This window comes from Miniopterus natalensis, chromosome 10 (assembly GCF_054644295.1).
Source record: "Miniopterus natalensis isolate mMinNat1 chromosome 10, mMinNat1.hap1, whole genome shotgun sequence".
Taxonomy (NCBI): Eukaryota; Metazoa; Chordata; class Mammalia; order Chiroptera; family Miniopteridae; genus Miniopterus; species Miniopterus natalensis.
The window spans coordinates 43,562,798-43,579,627 of NC_142090.1; positions in this window are offsets into that span (position 1 = coordinate 43,562,798).

A 16,830-nucleotide genomic window follows, 5' to 3' on the forward strand; every position below is an offset into this window, starting at 1 on the left:
TTTTAATCATTATCCAGTACCCAGCTTTTCTATCCTTTCACTTTGCACCTTTTCATGTCCTTATGTCTCATTTAACAGTATGATTTTATCTTTTAACTAAATTGTAGTTCATTTACTTATCTCTCTTTCTCTCTCCCTGTATTCTTTTAATTAAAACCCCCAAAATGTTTAAGATGCATTTTAGATGCATAGTTTTACAAAGACTAAAGTTAAATAGCACCCTTAACCTTCAAATAATACCAAAAGAATAAAATGTTTTAACTACAATCACACATTGTAACAATGCTATTTTTGTTCAGTATTTTGACTATTTTATTTGCCTCCATAAATATACACTTATTAATATCATTATTTTAAGGGGTCAACATTAGTTTACATACCCACACATTTACCATTATCTTGTTCATCATTCTTTTTTTTTTTTTTTTTTTTTTTTGCATTTCTAAAAGTTCCCTTTCTACCAGAAGTTTATCCTTTAATTTGTTTCTGGTGAAAGTTTATTGGTAAACTCTCAAATTTTGTTCCTCTGACCATATCTTTAGAAATATTTCGTGAGTATAGAATTCTAGTGTGAAAGTTTTCTACTAGGAAACTGCAACTATTATGCCACTACCTCTGTCTTCCATTTTTGCTGTTAAAAATCAGGATTCTCTAATTACTGCTCCTTTTTAACATGGCTATTTTTAAGATCTCTTCTTTATATTGTTCTGTGGTTTGCTTATGATGTATCCTGGTAGATTTCTTTGGATCTATACTACTTGTAATTTCTTGGGTATCCTGAATATAAGAATTGGTTGCTTTCATCAGATTTGTAAGATTCTTAGCTATTGTCTCTTTGAATGTTGCCTCATTGACATTGTCTTCTAGAACTCTGGCTAGTCATCTATCTGTTGGATCTTCTCTCTCCTCCAACTCTTGTTACCTCGGTCATTTCTCATGCCTTTGTTCCTCTGATGTGCATTATAAATAATTTCTTTGAATGTATTTCCCAGTTCACAATTTCTCTCTTAAGGGTCATCTAAAATCTGATATTTAAACCATCCTTAGCATTTCTAGTGATAAAAAAGTAATAATTGAAAATAGAAATTCCATTTGTTTCTTTTTAAAATTTACTTGGGCATTCCCTACAGTCTCTTTTTCAATTATATTTTCAAGCTTTTTCTTTTTAAAAATGTCAGTTTTATCATTTTAAATATGTCTGGTTTATAGTTTGCATCTGATAATTCCAATATCCAAAGTCTTTAGGGTATGTTTCTGATATTCATTTTTTTAACTGCCCTCAGTCATGTGCCTCACACTCCCCAACCCCATTTTTAATATTTTACCTTGAATCTCTCACTTACTTAGAAGAAATGCTCTGTAGAAAATCTCTGAAGCTGTTGCTGAGGTTGCATTCCTCCAGAAAAGGTTTGTTTGATTCTGCCAATTCCCTGGAGACACTACCAACTGAGAATTCTAAATTTAATTATATGTTTGAGGGTTTTTTAACCACACACATTACATAAATTTGGAGCACAACTCTAAGAGAGCCAGCTTGTCATTATGAATTCTCAAAGGAAATTTTTTATTCCCTTCCATCTGGTGTCAAGGTTAAAACAGTCAAGTCTCCACGTTGTGCTCTGTAGCACATCAGGGTTATTTCTTGCTCATGCTTAACCTAAAGCTGTAGTCTGTTGGATTCCCATCCTCAGCAGAAGGATTTCCTAACATAAACTTCCCTTTGGGCATGCCCTAGCCCTACCCCTGTCTGCTGAGCCCCCTGCAACTATCAAAGAGAAAGTTCAGAGTTTCCACACTTGAGCAGAAACCATCTGTGCAGAAGCCAGCTTTGTCATTCAATTACCTCACAAGATTCCTTTTTTTTTTTCTTTTTGACCTCTGAAGATTTATTTTAGGGTAGTTCAATGACACAGTTTTAAAATTTTGGTGTTTTTCAACTGGAAGATCATTTAGAATATCTAATCTGCTATATGAACAGAAACAGCTATCTCACCCTATGGAGAGTGGGTCACCAAGGGGTAAGGGTCCTTTGATTCTGGGTCCATAGTGTCCAGTGCCAGAACAAGCAGGCCAGTATTTCTGGGGCCAGCTTGGGCTTTGCAAAGTCCTGTGAGAGATAACTGTTAAGGGGTCAGGCTTAGGAGGGTTTGAGTGTCCCTGGATTGCACAAGATGTTAGCATTACCTTTCTCTAAACAACCACTGCCATGGAAAAGCATCTCCTTATAGGTGTGGTCTAACTAATAAATGAAATGAAAAAGAAATGATAGTTTCAGGATAACACCATTTCTCCAAGTCCAGTGAATTAGTGGATCTAAACATTGAGATCAATAGCTGCTAACATCATACAGTCTGAGGTTATGAGATAAAAGAAGTCTTATCACCTAACATTTTGCCAAAGGGTTCAAACCCAACTGTGATCCAGCCTCTGGATCCAGCTTCTAATCTGCAGGGAATACGAAAATCAGAGGAACACAGAGGTGACCACACATGCAAACACAAGGTCCAAACTACAGGCAAGTAGCCCAGGTTCTGCAACCAATAAATTTTAAGGAAAAGAAAGGGATGGTGGGGAAACCAGTAGATTAAAAATGACTTGAGGGACATACCAAATCATTTTTACAAGGCAGGACACTTTTAACTAGAGGGTCTAGAATTCCCACTTGGATGATCAAGCAGAAAGAAATGAAAGATAAACAAGGAAATAATTGCTATAGAGAATAGTGGTTACTTTTCTTTTGGATGTTTGGATGTTCACACAAGGTGGATGTTCAACTTGTAATAATTCACTGAGCTATACTTTTATTTCACATAATTTCTTATCAGGTTGAATTTTATGATAAAAAGATGAAAAGGGTAGGGACAATTATTCATATCTCAAAATATTATCTCACTGTATAGTCTTTATTGGTCCAATCCCACATGAAACATTTGACAGATCTCAGGATTAGTCTCTAAGAAACCCAAGCAAGCCTCATACCACTCTTTTACAAACATATAGGTAGAGATATACATAGGTCTTTTATACATGGGTATATATATATACACACATAGAGTTAGAGTTACAGTAAGTAAATTTGGTTTACTAACAATGAACTCCAAACAATACCAGAATCCAGAATACAGTGGGCAGGAGAACTAAGTTCCTGCCTGCCTTCCCCAGCTTCTCCTGCCACTCACATGCACTCTGACCTCTGGACACACTTGACCACTCCCCAATTCCAAACATGATTTAAATACAACAGAGACTTTGTGCCTGTTGTTCCCTTATTAGAATACTCACACCTCCTCATAGCAGCTGCATTTGCTGCTTTCCTGCAGACCTCCCCTTCCTGATCTCTAATTGAATCTGAGCTCTCCCTCATCTGAGCCCCATCACTATCTGGTACTCATTTCAGGGGGGTTATCACGGTCCACCTTATTTTATAATCACTTCTCCTCCTGGATGATATGATTATAAACTCACTTGCAAAGAGAAACTGTATAACTCATTTTATGGGTTTCTTTAAGGATGAGCACAATATCTTGTACAGCATAGTCATCAATAAGCATTTTTTTAAAGTAGAACAAATTTGTTTTGTCTTTCTTGGTTGATCATTTTCATTCATTGCTTTTTTAACAGTCATGTTACTAATTTTGTGATCACAAAGCACTAAATTTACTTAGTATTCAATTATAAATCATAAAAGCCTATAATTTGCTTCTAAGCTTTTCTCTGTTATAGACCACAAAGAAGTATCAAGAATTGGTCAAGAGAACTGGCCCATGTGGCTCAGTTGGTTGGTTGTCCAGTGCACGGAGAGGTTGTCAATAGATACCCCGTCAGGGCACATGCCCAGGCTGTGGGCTCGATTCCAGGTGGGAGGCGTGCAGGAGACAGACGTCAATATCTCATTCTCACATCGGTGTTTCTCTCTCTCTCTTTCCCTTCCTCTCTCTCTAAAAAGCAATGTTTAAATCTTTAAAAAAAATTTTAAAAATTGGCCAAGAGCCCTAGAAATCTTTGAAGATAAACTCCAGTGGTACTGGCAGCATTGTTACGGCAGAGGGCAGAAGAGAGCCAAGGGAAGGGCAGAAACCTACTGCAGGGCTTCAGGAGGCGTTTCTGAGCTGAGTCAGGGGACGTGGACCCTTGGAAATCTCCCATTTCAAGGCAGAACGTTCCCAGAGTTAGAAAATAAGCAGAGGCGGAACGCTCACATGCCTCTTGGATCTCAAGATGACCATAGCGCTGATGACATCTATATTAGTTCAAAGTTCAGACTACTGGGAGTGAGGGTCTGGGGTGGGGATGGTCAGAGGGCTACATTTTCTTTTATGAAACATCCAGAAGCAACCTTACTCCTGACTCAAAATCAACGTCCTAGAAAACCACCTTCCTTCTGAATACTGCTTCTCCATGGAAATTCTTCCAAGGGAGAGCTTCCCTTCTATTCCCTGAGAGTAGGGTCAGGTTGTGTGTGTTTTTAAATTTATCTTTATTGTTGAAAGTATTACAGATGTCCCGTCCCCCCCCCATTGATCCCCTCTAGCCTGCATCTGCCCCACCCCAGGCCTTCCTCCTTCCTTTTGTCTGTGTCCATGGGTTATGCATATGTGACTATAAGTTCTTTAATTAATCTCTCCCCACCCACTCTCCCACCTCCACTTTCCCTCTGAGATTCCTCAGCCTGTTCCATGCTTCTATGTCTCTGGATCTATTTTGTTCATCAGTTTATTTTGTTCATTATATTCCACATATGAGTGAAATCATGTGATACTTGGCTTTCTCTGACTGGCTTATTTTGCTTAGCATAATATTCTCTAGGTCTACCCATGCTATTCCAAAGGGTAAGAAATCCTTTTTTTTTTTTTTTTTTTTTTTACAGCTGCATAGTATTCCAAGGTGTAAATGTACCACAGCTTCTTTATCCACTCATCTACTATGGGCACTTGAGCTGTTTCTAGATCTTAGCTATTGTAAGTTGTGTTGCTATGAACATAGGGGTGCACAAGTTCTTTCTGATTGGTGTTTCGGGTTTCTAAGGATACCTGAAGAAACCCAAAACACTGGGTCAAATAGCAGTTCAATTTTTAATTTTTTGAGGCAACTCCATACTGTTTTCCATAGTGGCTGCACCAGTGTGCATTCCCACCAGCAGTGCACTAGGGTTCCCTTTTCCCCACATCCTCGCCTGTACTTGTTTGTTCTTTTCTTGATGGAAGCCATTTTAATAGCTGTGAGGTGATATCTCATTGTAGTTTTAATTTGCATCTCTCTGATGATTAGTGGCTTTGAGTATTTTTTCATATCTCTTGGCCATCTGTATGTCCTCTTTGGAGAAGTGTCTATTTAGGTCCTTTGCCCATTTTTTTATTTGGATTGTCTTCCTTTTGTTAAGTTGTATGAGTTCCTTATATATTTTGGATATTAACCCTTTATCAGATGTGTCAATTGGAAATATGTTCTCCCATACAGTGGGCTCCCTTTTCTTTTTGTTGATGGCTTCTTTTGCTCTGCAAAAGCATTTTATTTTGATGTAGTCCCATTTGTTTATTTCCTCCTTTGTTTCTCTTGCCCTAGGAGATGTATCAGCAAACATAACGCTACTATGAGAGATGTCTGAGATTTTGCTGCCTATGTGTTCTTCTAGGATTTTTATGGTTTTGTGTGTTATATTTAATTATTTTATCCATTTTGAGTTTATTTTTGTGTATGGAGTAATTTGGTGGTCTAGTTTCATTTTTTGCATGTACCTGTATAATTTTCCCAACACTGTTTATTGGAAGATTATCTTTATTCCTTTGTATGTTCCTGCATTCTTTGTCAAATATTAATTGAGAGTAATGGTTTGGGTTGATTTATGGGTTCTCTGTTCTGTTCCGATGATCTACATGTGTGCTCTTGTGCCAGTACCAGGCTGCTTTGATTACAGTGGCTTTGAAGTATAACTTGATATCTGGTATCTCAAATTTCGTTCTTCTTTCTCAAGATTGCAGTGGCTATTCGGCTTCTTTTTTGGTTCCATAGAAATTTTTGAAGTTTTTGTTCTAGATCTATGAAATATGCTATTGGTATTTTAATAGGGATTGCATTGAATTTATAGATTGCTTTGGGTCGTATGGATATTTTAATGATGTTAATTCTTCCAATCCATGAACACAGTATATTCTTCCATTTGTTTATATCTTCCTCTGTTTCTTTTTGCAATGCCCTGTAGTTTTCCGAGTACTGGTCTTTTACCTCCTTAATTAAGTTTATTCCTAAGTATCTTAATTTTTTGTCGCAATGGTAAATGGGATTTTTTTTTTTTTAGTTTCTCTTTTTTTGAGAGTTCATTATTGGTGTATAAAAATGCCATCAATTTCTGAGTGTTAATTTTGTGTCTTGCTACCTTGCTGAATTCATTTATTAAACCTAGTAGTTTTTTGGTGGAATCTTTAGGATTTTCTATGTATAATATTATGTCATCTGCAAATAATGACAGTTTTACTTCCTCCTTTCCAATTTGGATGCCTTTTGTTTTCTTCTCATCTGATCGCTGTGGCTAGGACTTCCAGTACTATGTTGAATAAGAGTGGTGAAAGTGGACACCCCTGTCCTGTTCCTTTTCTTAGGGGAAATGCTTTTAGTCTTTGCCCATGGAGTATGATGTTGGCTGTAGGTTTGTCATATATGGCCTTTATTATGTTGAGTTATGATCCCTCTATTCCCACTTTGCTGAGAGTTTTTATCAAAAATGGGTGTTGGATTTTGTTTAATGCTTTTTCTTTGTCTATTGATATGATCATCTGACTTTTGTCTTTCAATTTGTTTATGTGATGTATCACATCTATTGATTTGTGAATATTGTAACAGCCTTGCATCCCTGGAATAAAACCCACTTGGTCATGGTGTATGATCTTTTTAATATATTGCTGGATCTGATATGTTAATATTTTGTTGAGGATTTTAGCATCTATGTTCATCAGGGATATTGGCCTGTAATTCATTGTCTTTATAGGGTCTTTATCTGGTTTTGGAATTAGGGTAATGCTGGCCTTATAAAAAGAGCTTGGAAGGGTTCCTTCCTTTTGGACTTTTTGGAATAGTTTGAGGAAGATAGCTGTTAGTTCTTCTTTGAATGTTTGGTAAAACTCTCCTGTAAAGCTGTCTGGACCAGGGCTTCTGAGTGCTGGGAGTTTTTTTATTACTGCTTCAACTTCATCAGTAGTTATCTGCCTATTCAGGTTTTCTTACTCTTCTTGATTGAGTTTTGGAAGCTTATATTTTTGAGGAATTTATCCATTTCATCCAGATTGTCCAGGTTGGTGGGGTATAGTTGTTCATAGCATTTTCTTATGATCCTTTGTATTTCTGTTGGGTCACTTGTTACTTCACCTTTTTCATTTCTGATATTGTTTACTTGAGCTCTCTCTGTTTCTTGATGAATCTGGCCAAAGGTTCATCAATCTTGTTTACCTTTTCAAAGAACCAGCTGTTTATTTCATTGATCTTTTGTATTGTTTTTTAGTCTCTTATGTCATTTATTTCCACTCTGATCTTTATTATTTCTTTCCTTCTACTACTCTGGGCTTTTCTTGTTTTTCTCTAAGTCTTTAAGTTGTAGAGTTAGAGGGTTTATTAGAAGTTTTTCTTTTTTTTTTTTTTTTTTTTTGAGGTAGGCCTGTAGTGCTATGACTTTCCCGCTCAGGACTGCTTTCATTGGGTCCCATATATTTTGGGTTGTTGTGTGTTCATTTTCATTAGTTTTCAGGAATGTTTTATTCTCTTCCTTGATCTCTTTGGTAACCCATTCATTGTTTAATAACATGCTATTTAGCCTCCATGTGTCTGAATATTTTTTAATGTTTTTATTGTAGTTGATTTCTAATTTCATGCCACTGTGATCCAAGATGCTTGATATGATTTCAGTCTTCTTGAACTTTTAGAGACTTGTTTTATGTCCTAACATGTGGTCTCTCTTTGAGAATGCCCCATGTGCAATTGAGAAGAATGAATATTCTGAAGCTTTAGGTGGAATGATCTGTAAATGTCAAATCCATCCAATCTACTGTGTCGTTTAGGTCACTGTTTCTTTGTTGATTTTTTTGTCTGGAAGACCTATCCAGAAAAGTGAGTGGGGTGTTAAAGTCCCCTACAATGACAGCATTGCTGTTGATCTCTCCCTTAAAGTCCTCCAGAATTTTTAAAATAAATTTAGGTACTCCTTCATTGGGTGCATATATGTTTAACAGGATTATATCTTCTTGTTGGATTGATCATTTTAGTGTTATGTAATGACCTTTCTTGTCTCTTGTTATGGTCTTCATCTTGAATTCTATTTTTTCAGATATGAATATTGCCACCCCAGCTTTTATTTCATTTCCATTTTCATAGAAATCCCTTCACTCTCAACCTGTGTGAGTCTTTTGTTCTGAGGTGGGTCTCTTGTAGACAGCATATATTTGGGTCTTGTTTTCCTATCCATTCAGCTACCCTATGTGTTCTGATTGGAGCATTTAATCCATTTACATTTAAGGTTATTATTGACAGGTACTTATCTACTGCCATTTTAATTCTTTATGCCTATGTTTCTCTCTGTATATTTCTACTTCTTATTACAGCAGTCCCTTTAGCATTTCTTGCAAAGCTGGTTTGGTGGTGATAAACTCCTTTAGCCTTGTTTTGTCTGGGAAGCTCTTTATTTCACCATCTATTTTGAATGGTAGCCCTGCTGGATAGTGTAGTCTTGGTTTCAGATACTTGCTTTCCATTACTTTGAATACTTCATGCCATTCCCTTCTGGCCAGTAGAGTTTCTGATGCAAAATCAGCTGACAGCCTTATGGGAGCTCCTTTGTAAGTAACAGATTGCTTTTCTCTTGCTGCCTTTAGGATTCTTTGTCCTGAATGTTTGGCAGTTTAATTATGATGTGTCTTGGTGTGAGCCCCTTTGGTTTTTCTTGTTTGGGACTCTCTGTGCCTCCTGAACTTGTGTGACTTTTTCCTTTACCAGGTTAGGGAAGTTTTCTGCCATTATTTCTTCAAACAGGTTCTCTAATCCTTGCTTACTTTCTACATCTTCTGGCACTCCTATGATGCTAATATTGTTACATTTCATGTTTTCCCACAGCTCCCTTAAACTATCCTGTTTTTTAATTGTTTTTTCCTTTTGGATCTCTGGTTGAGTGATTTTTTTCTACCATGTCTTCTAACTCACTGATACAATCTTCAGTTTCCTCTAATCTGCTGTTTATTCCTTCCAATGTATTCTTTATTTCTGCTATGTCATTCTTGATTTCCTTCCTACTTTCCATATCTTTTCTCAGCATTCTTACAATCAGTATTCTGAACCCTATATCTAATAGGTTGCTTATCTCCATTTCATTTAACTCTTCTGGAAAATTCTCTTATTCTTTCATTTGGGGCTTTTTTGTCTCCCTATTTTGGCTGCCTATTTGGGTTTGTTTCTATGTATTAGGTAGATCTGCTAGGACTCTCAGTCTTTTTGGATTGTCTCTGCTGCAGGCCAATGTCAGGTGCTGTTTATGACTGGCCTTGAGTACCTTGTTTGGAGCTATCAACAATCCATGGCTTGTGACTCCCTCTGTTGCGGTTGGGTGTGTTTGGACAGGACCAAGATGCACACCAAAGTCTGCTTTTACAAGGCCGTGGTCCAAATGCAGACCGAGCAAAGACTTAAAGCACCAAGGGCCCGGCTGGGCGTGGCTCAGCAGTTGAGCGTCGACCTAGGATCCAGGCGATCGGGGTTCAATTCCTGGTCAGGGCACATGCACAGGTTGCGGGCTTGATCCCCAGTAGGGGGCGTGCAGGAGGCAGCCAGTCAATGACTCTCATCATTGATGTTTCTAGCTCTCTCTCCCCCTTCTTCTCTCTGAAATCAATAAAGATATATTTTTTTAAAATATTAATTTGCATATCTCTGATGATTAATGACATTGAGAATCTTTGCCTATGTCTAATGGCCATCTGTATATCCTCTTTGGAGAAGTCTGCCACTTTAATTACTGTCAAAAGAACACCAGTAGGCCCAACAGTATGGGAATAGAAACAAACACTGGGGATGATATGTGAGAACCTTCAGCTCTTCTGCTAGTGTTCCATGGATCATCTGCATTGAAACCACTGTGAACTGCTGACTGGCTGACAGATGCCAGCCCAGCAATGGATCTGCTGCGCTGAGCCCATAAGGTAAACTGGAGATGATCCAGGCTGGCCAGCTGCAGCTGAAGAACTATCTTGTTGAGCAGACTCTTCCCATGGGACTGATGATAGCACCTTTGGTTTTTCGATTTTTCAAAAATCCACCTTGATCCTAAAATCTCTGGAATACTTATAAATGATGGACTTTGCTGCAAAAAGCAAAGCTTTTAGATTATATGAGACTGCTTGCTGCCTGCCCAGAGTATAGTCTCTCCTTTAGTAACAGAATTCTGGCAATGTGCCAGGTGATTTATTTATATAAATATTTATTTAAATATATTTAAATATATATTTATTTGTTTATAAATAAATTAACTAACTACAGTCCAAACTTCTTGTACAGATTAGGTGTTACCAAATATGACCGCAAGCCTTGGGGCTAGGCCTCTTAGAAAGCATGCCTCTCGTTTTCCCAGTCCAATCACAGCTGAAACAGGGACACAATGGCTGAAGGACCAGAAGTGGTCTTGCAAGCTCAATGAAAGGAGCCACCTCCAAGAGTGGCAGAACAGAGACAGAAGGAGCCTGAATACTGGTGACCTTTTTGAGCTACAATACTAGCTCTAGATTTCTCTCCACTATAAACTACAGAAGGCAACCCTGGCCAATGCTATATAAACATCACTGCCAGACACTGAGGAGAATTTGGCAGAAGAAAAATGCCCCTTCACCTTTCCCCAATCCAGATAAACATCTTCTAGTTTTAATTTTTTTCTCATATTACCATGGAAACGACTTAAGCTGGAATCTTGAAAGGGGCCAGGGGATCTTTTGGCCCTTACCCTAAAAGTGGAGGGAGCCTCACATTTTAGCAGCTGGACAGTGACCAATTGCTAAAGTGGAGGGGAATATGTTACAGGTGTAGAAGTGTATGATACTTATTATGTGTATAATATAATTTGGACTTGATCATAAATGCTGATTCTGATGGGACTCCAAGAATCCACCTCCCTTTCCCCATCCCTGACTAGTTAGGTTAAAGAAAACATTTTAATAATGTTCCTTCTTTTTTAATTCTAATTACAAAAGTAATATAAAAACTCATTTAACCAGAAAAACATGTAAATACATAATACAAATACAGAGAACAGAGGAACATAAAAAGCACCAATAATCCCACCCAGAAACAATTACTTTCAATGCCATGGAAATAAACTCTCATAATCTTTTAAATAGATATATACACATATATGCATGTATTATTAGATGGGATCACACTATAAGAAAAATTGTGCAATTGTAATTGTGTAGTTGCCACAGTGTATCACAAACATCTTTCCATTTCAATGGAACAAGTGTGGCCTTCCCCTGCCCAGCTCCACTTAGATACTGGACCTAGGACTGTTTCTCCCATGTCGCCACCTCCCTCTCTGTTTCTAAAAGGGCTTTTGAGGTGGTGGTGGACTTAAGAGAACAGCCCTGAGGTCAAGACAGCCAAAGCCACTTCTCTGCACTGTTATTAACTGGCATGGTTTGGGGCAGTGATGGGCTGGCTGGCTGCCCTTGGACATGCATATTTTCTGGCCTACACCAACTACCCATGCAGTTCCCCCACCCCAGCTTTCAACCTTCCCAGGATCACATCTCTCCATACCTCTCCAGGCCTTCACCCCACCCAGTGCACTGCAGGGGTGCCTCCGTCTCTAGTTCCTTTCCAGTCTACTAGAGATATAATCTCATTGCTTACTCCACTGGGCTCTTTTATTCTGGTTCCCCAATAAACTGAACATAAACTGTATGTTTCTCCCTACCATATATCATCCCTAACAACCCTAACTCTCCTTGAGGTCTTGTGTACACCTCTGAGCTGGTAGAGGTCTCCAGGGCAGTAAATACCCACTACACCAATAAGTAGGAAAGGGCTGATCAGAAACTGCTGTTGAACGGGTCTAGAATAGGACCCTGAGGTGTGATTCTGCCTCTCTCTTCTTGTAATTTCTATTTGAAACATTAGGTTCAAGTCATTGAAGTTGAGCATATTAGGTAATTTCCAACTGAGGATGCAGACCAACTATTTTCCCTTCATACTACTAAAGGGCAGGTGACATGAGGACCTTTCTGCAGATGCCTGTGCAGAGTCTACAAGAAGTAAAACCGTCTGCATCTCAGAAATGCAAAAGGAACGTTATTTTGCCATTCTCCTAGATGAGGCTCAAAGCCCTTGGAGAGAAGAGGAATTCTTCTCAAGAATAACAATGGCTAACATTTATCAAGCATATTCTATGCCAGCTCCTTTTCATATATTATCACATTAATCCTCACAAATACCCATGATGTAGATACTATTATTATCCCCTTTTACTAATGAGGAAAACTGAGGCCAGGAGGTTAACTAATGTGCCTAGGGTCACATGGCCAGTAGTTGGTATACCCAAGAGTTGAACCAAAAATCTAACTCCAGAGCTCATTCTCTGTCCAGGGTGCAGCCCCAAGAAGAGGGTTGGTTGATCGCTCAGTCAGCAACCCACTTCCAAAGATCAGATGATTTATCTTAAAAAGGTCACCAGCTATTTCAGATTCAATTGTTACACTTCAGCCTGTTCCAAAAAGTAGAACTTAAATATGGGAATTCAATTGGACTTACATGAGCTCAAATCATATCTTCCTTTAAGCCATGGATGGGTAAGTCCCTGAAAAGGACCAACTCAGAAGTTAAGTAAGTCACTTCTAAGAACATGGAAAGAATAATAACCCCACAATTCCAAACATGAAGTTCCAAGTTTGAGTCAGTTCTTGTGTAAAATGCCAAAATCTTAGCCAAGTCATTCCTGAATACAGAGAAAAACTTGCACAGTTAAATGTCAAGCCTTATTATAAAGCTACAGTAACTAAGAAAATATATTGGTGCAAGGATACAAAAATAAACCAATGGATAGAATGGAGATCTCCTAAACAGACTCACACACAGAGGCATCCTTGGCTTATGATCAAGGTAGCACTGTGGAGTCAGAGAAAGGAGCATCTTTTTAGTTTTACAGGGAGAAAAATGAAACCGAGCTTGTACCTCACACCATACACAAAATTTCTTCCAGGAGTACTTTAGATGCAATTAAGAAGGACAACTGACAAGATAACCTGTCAGAATGTCTTTTTTACCCCAGGTTAGGAAAGATCCCTTAGGTCACAGAAATATTGATAAACTGGACATTAAAGAACTTCAGCTCATCAAAAGATATCCTTACAAAAGTAAAAAGACAAAACACAGAATGGGAGAAGACATTTTCAACACATATGTAAAGAACTCCTACTGATTGATTAGTAAGAAAAAGAGAGAGAATGTAAAAAGGTGCTCAATCCTGAAAATACAATACATGTGAATTAAAGCAATGAAACTAATCTAATCAAGTCTTCAGACCTAATTTCCAGTTTATAGAGAGCAGGTAAGACACCAAGAGGAAATATCAAACAAATGCAATATGTGAGACTGCTTCAAGACAACTGGTCTACTCTTTTTCAAAGGTCAGTGTCATTAAAAAAGAGAGAGAAATTAAAGATATAATTAGCAAATGTATAACATAAACTTTGAATGGATCCTGATTCCAAAAAACTTGCTATAAAAGGCATTTTCAAGTCAAATAGAGAAATTTGAATATGGACTAAATATTGTGTAGTATTAGATTAATTATTATCTTGGTTATTGTGATTAAACAGTAAAATATCTCTCTTAGAAGGGTCATGCCAAAGTATTTAAGAGTAAGCATCATCATGACTGCTGTTTTCATACAATTCATACCCACAAAACAGATAAATATAGATAAAACAGCAAATTAATGCTACAATGTTAATAATTATTGACCTACTGGTAGATATGTGAGTGTTCTCTGTATTATTCTTTTTATGTTTGAAATTTTTAATAAAAATTAAGTTTATCTAATAATACATATTAGGTAAAAATATCTCTCTCACACACACAGACACACATACAATTATACTTTAATTCACACCAATAGAAAAACTAACCATGCAAAGACTAGCATTACCAAGTGTCAGTGAAGATGAGAAGCACTGAGACCACACAGTTGGTGGGAGCACAAATCAGCAGAATCACTTCAGCATCATCTAGAAAAGTTTGAAGGAACATATCCCATGACCCAGCAATTCTAATCCAAAGTATCTACCTTACTTAAATTTTGTACTTGAGTACAGGAAACATGGATGCGAATGCTCAGAGCAGGTTTATTCCACAACTTAAAATCCCCAAATTAATAACAATTAAATTCCACAATTAAGTGAATTTGTAAAAGCCTGCTGATTATTCATACAATAAAATACAACAGTGCAATGAATTAACTACAGCTTTGTGCAACATGAATGCCTCTCAGAAACATTAGGTGGATAAAAGAAGCCAGAGAAAAAATATATACTGTATGGATCCATTTCTATAAATTTCAATAACAGATAAAATCAAGCAATAGTGTCCATGGATGTATAATTATGTAGTAAAATTTTAAAGAAAAGTAAAAAAGTGTGTGTGGTATGTGAGAACTTGGGTCCCTTCCCAAGCTCCAACTCCCCTCCCACCCTGTAGGAATATAATGAAGGCCATCTGTAAGGGTACTGTGGGACCTTGGGTGCCTGGCCAGCTCCTCAGTCAAGGAATGGCCAAAAAGAAAGTATTCCTGGATGTGAGCCCAGATTTTAAACAGCTGATGTTTTGGTCTCACACAACTTGTGCATGAATATGTCCACCCTGTATGCACAATTTATCACCCTGTTTGCTTTGTTTTTAGTACTCTATATACCCCTGTATTGCCAAAGCCTGTGTTGTGGAGACCACCAGCAAGCCTCCCCAGTGCTAAGTCCTAACAACCTCATGTGTTTCACAGCTAGTCCTCCAGGTTATTTCTTTGGAATCAGCAAGCAATAAACTGAGGCCTTATCAGACCTCGGCTCTTTCTGATTAACAAAGTGAATTGCCAAAAAGTAGGGGCAGTAATTACCTTTGAAAAGGGGAACTGCAGTTGAGAATGGGTATGCAGGCGGGCTTCAGAGGCCAGCAGTGTTTTATTTCTTAACCTGGTAAGTAGTTTATTTTATACAAAAAATTAAACTATACATTATGTTTAATATACTTTTCTATATGAGTTGTAGTTTGCAATAAAGAGTATTAAAATGTCAGAAACTGTCTGCAGAAAAAATAAACATCTGGCCTAAAAGGCTATGGGACAAGACTTCTTTCTACCATGTTTGCTGGGGGAAGATAGCCTTTGAAATGAAACAGCAGGTTTCAAGGATTCTTCTAGAGGGAGCCTTTCTGGATTTTCACTAGCCTCATTGCAGACGGATTGGTCAGTTGTCACCAGACTTTGAGCTGTGGTGTCCACAAAATAAACTAAATTTATTATCTCTTTTTGGAAATGTGCCATCCTATCAGAGAGGTAATTCATATTCCTCCAGCCTGGAAGCTCATTGAGAGAGGGTGAAAATCTCCCATGTTTGTTCTGGATTTGTTATACTAAGGGCCTAAAGCCCAAGGCAGAACATAAAGGACATCACAACATCGGGGGTGGCGGGGTGCTCAGAGCACCATGGTCTGCCTTGACATTGGGCCTTTGGGGTAAAGTAACTGGCTCAGGGGCACAGAATGAAATAACAGACCTGGACCTCAAACCCAGGCCAGATTCATCATCTCATGCTCCTAGAAGGAAAGTTTCTCTCCTGTTTCTGCTCACTTGGAGCTTTCCCTTAATTTTTTCACTCATCAGTAAGAAACTTAATTCTGCTGTGAGTAATAAAAACCAATGGAACAAGGTGAGGTTTAATTTGCTCTCAAACAACAATAAATCTCTGAGGTAAGAGGTTGCCAGTGTTGGATCTGTGACTGAAAGAGAAAGCTGGGAGAGGAGGGGCACCAAACCTCTGTGATTGTCTAGCCCTTTTCCTTATGGCCCCAAACTTGGGCCATGGGCCAGCATTAGCACATGTGGCAACTTTGTGAAAAATACAAAAGGTGCCATTCTGAGTAGATGAAGTACAACAGGACTCATCCCACCCCTGGGTGAACAATTTACTAAAGAATGCTCCCACCAACAAAATCTGGGTTTTACAGCTGTCTCCACCATACCCACAAGTGTGAATCTGGACATCTCAAATGAACCTCAGGAGTTTTTCACATAATACTGAAATATAAAGCCGAGGACCTGAGTTCTAAAGTAAAAATGACCACCACCCCAAACCCACACTGATTGCTGAATATTAGTTAGAGGTCCATCTAGTGCCAAAACCTAGGCAATGCTGCCCATGGGCTCAGGGTTCACTCCTATGTTGAGTGGGTGGGGAGGAGAGTATTGTAATTATCCTTGCAGAGACGGGAACTGAGCTGTTCAGACACAAGTTCAATGTCATGGCAGTTCCAGTGCCTGTGGACATATACCCTAGGCTCTGCAGCCCCTGGCTACAAAAATGTTAGTTTTACTGTGGTATCCACTTTCATGCTTTTGTCAGTTTGCTTTCAGAGCCAAGGGGGAAAATTCACTTGGACCCACATACACTTTCCCTCATCCACAGGAAAAAAATCAGGAGGGCAGTAGTTTTCATTGCATACAAGTGAAGATGGGGGCTGAGTGGGAGAAAAGAAAGCATGAAGCAGGTTAGCATTTGAATTAGTGTTCATATTTACAACTCACAGCAACCAAAGCCTTAAGAG